At 31.3% G+C, this 3018-nt stretch overlaps 1 pseudogene; it reads right to left on the bottom strand.

Moving 5' to 3' along the window:
• Window positions 1–499: 499 nt before the first annotated feature.
• Window positions 500–1241, bottom strand: LOC125850393 (uncharacterized; annotated as a pseudogene).
• Window positions 1242–3018: the final 1777 nt, after the last annotated feature.

Genomic DNA, 3018 nt, shown 5'->3' with positions numbered 1-3018 from the left:
ATGGAGATCAACTCGACTAGAGAGTAACTGAATTGAGAGAAAAAACTTGTGTTTGTATTGAATGTGAATTAGAGAGTAAACATTACAATGTGACTCTATATATACAATCACTAACTGAATACAACTGGAAATTAGCTAACTAACAACTTGACACTAACTAACTTTACTGTGCATAACTAACTTTACTGTACACAACTAACTAATGGACTCTATACTTTAATTCTCATCAGTTGCAATCACTGATTCACTTGGAAGCCATTTGTTTTTTTCTAGAGCAGCAGATGGAATCATATATATACTAATGAAACAAAATCATGATCAATCATTCACACCAAATTAATTACTCATTCATGCATCTATATTATCAAATATTGTTAAGTTATCATGTCAAATATTGTTTTCTACCGCTATCCTTGTATCTGTTTATCTCTAAACAAAATTTGCTACAACTACTTAGTAAGTGTTCTTACATGGGCACAACACACTATGATAAAAGGTACTAAAATTTATTGTCTTCCTCCATGGGCATCTCAAAGCGACAAATAGGGCAATAATGGCTCGTCTCTATCCACTTGGTGATACACTCTCCATGAAACATATGAGAACAAGGCATGCTAACTATATCATCATGATCTCCTTCCTTCTTCACAAGCTCTTCTAGACACACCATACATTCGTCGCCTTTGGTATTTTCTTCATCAATCTCCATCTTCTTTAATAACGATTGCATAGATGACTCACTAGCTGGCACCATACCATATTCTGATGATAAATCTTCTCCCGGAAACGAAATCCTTTCCTCAATAACATCACGGGATATCAATTTTACATCCACAGATAACTCCAACACTCCGCGATGACCCTTGTTAGACTCAGCAATATTACGCACCTGACTCATTATATTTCCCACTAGAGAGTCACGCATATCTTGAAACTCTAATTTCCAATTCCCAAATAGTTGTGAAATTGCAAAGTGAAAATTGTCGTAGTCCAAGATAACTGAAGAGGTGAGAAAGACATGTTTCAATACTGTTTCCTCTCTTACTCCTGTACGGTAAAGTTGTGGTTCTTGTTCTAAATTATTTGAATACCAAATATCGTGTCGAATGCGCAAAGAAGAGCTAATGTTTAAAAGGGGTAAATTATTTGAATACCAAATATCGTGGATCATGAGAAGATTGTTTTTCAGAAAGTTGGTTAGCATCGCAACAATAACCAAACAAGTAACTACGATGACTCATATTAAAAGATTATTATGAACACTCTATGAGAACACTTTGTGCACACTTGTATTCTTTGAAATTATGTTGGGTGCTTCATTGTTAATTGATTTATAGGAATTAGGGAGTAATAAATCCTTGACCAACTATGATATGGATTGGATTAACCTAATAATTTCATATGAAATAGGCTTTCCTTCTTAGTTGTAACTAGCGCTTTCTGTTTCCAAAATGGAGTATTGCAATTTTCCCATTATGGTAACATTTATTTATTAGGAAATAAATAGGTTGTATAGTCCATTTAATTTTTAAAAAATAAAAATAAAATAGGCTGTATAGTGCATATATATAGGAATAGAAAAGCATACTACATGTTGTCATGATCTTTTTGCTATACATGCACTATTAACGCTGCGTTCTTTGGTTAAAGAGATCTCTTGCTTAAATGTTACTACTTTCTAGTGTCTTACTACGTATTATAATTAATTAACCCCTTATAATATTTGGGTTTGAAAATAATAATACTCCCTTCACCTTTTGTAAGGGATAATAAACTCCGGTTCCTTGACATTAAATCAACCGCCAATAATTGATATTTTCATTATAAATTAAACAATTGTTACTGAATAATGAAAAATCCAGCTAATAAATTTGTACTTGCTTGTAGAGCCAAGAGGGATAGTCTACTTGCTTCATTCAGCTAATAAATTCGTTACTATTACTCAAAAAATAAAAACTCAGAAAAATAATTGATTGTTAATTCTTGACTTAATTCGTCCATCTAATAATTGAACTACTCCATTATTATTACTCTCACCCACCCCTAAACATTGATATAGGTCTCATTCGTCTCTCAAAGTATTTCAAACATATATTTAAACGCGATTAACTTTTGGTGTTGCGAAATACTTTGCTTAACTTTCTTGATCGTTTTAAGAAGGAAAAAGAAAATAAAAAGGTAAAGTTTGAAGGCAAAAATTACAAAAAGAAATATGATAGAGGAAGAAGAAAAGAAACAGGAGGAAAAGGTTAAAGGGAAAAATAAAAAAATAGGAACACATATTTTTATTGAAAAAAAATGTTGTAAAAATAACTTTTTTGCTCTTAAGTAGACAAATAGTCAAATACTTCATGTCCCACGTAGATGTATATTACACTATTTCAATTTTATAAAAATAAGTCAAAAGTTATGAATTCTAACTTATGACTCTTGACTTATAAATCAAACATGCTCTTAGTTTTTTTACTATGGATCGAGAAGTATCTACCCAATACCTAATTCTGTTCGATTCAGTCTTTTCAAATTTTGTTTCATTTAATAGATTGTTTGGATTAACTTTTGGTTTTTGATTTGTAAGTCATAAGTTAGAAATTTTAACTTATGACTTTTAACTTATTTTTACCATTTTAGCTTATAAATACTTTTTTAATTTACCCAAACACTTTCAAAGTGCTTAAAAACTATTTTGATCTAAAAGACACTTAAAATAAGTCAATCTAAACAGGTTCAATTGGACTTTTCTAACGACTTTTTGAATTTTGTTTAAAAATATGATACTTAAATTGTAGAACTAGAGATCCAATAAGACCACCAACAATGATTCATACTCCAGGAAACACACCTTTCTTTCTAAAGAAATTGTAACATAGATCATCATTCTTTATTTCTAAAGAAGCTAGTGAATGAAATTTCCTAACCTTGTGGAGAGATGTGTGATAGAGCATAGAGCACAGAACACGGATATAGGAAGAGACAGCATTGAGGGAGGTGAATGATTTGGGGGAGAGGCCTTAGGAA

The sequence above is a fragment of the Solanum stenotomum genome, unplaced genomic scaffold, assembly GCF_019186545.1.
Source record: "Solanum stenotomum isolate F172 unplaced genomic scaffold, ASM1918654v1 scaffold16358, whole genome shotgun sequence".
Lineage (NCBI taxonomy): Eukaryota > Viridiplantae > Streptophyta > Magnoliopsida > Solanales > Solanaceae > Solanum > Solanum stenotomum.
This window is presented reverse-complemented; position numbering and strand designations above follow the sequence as displayed.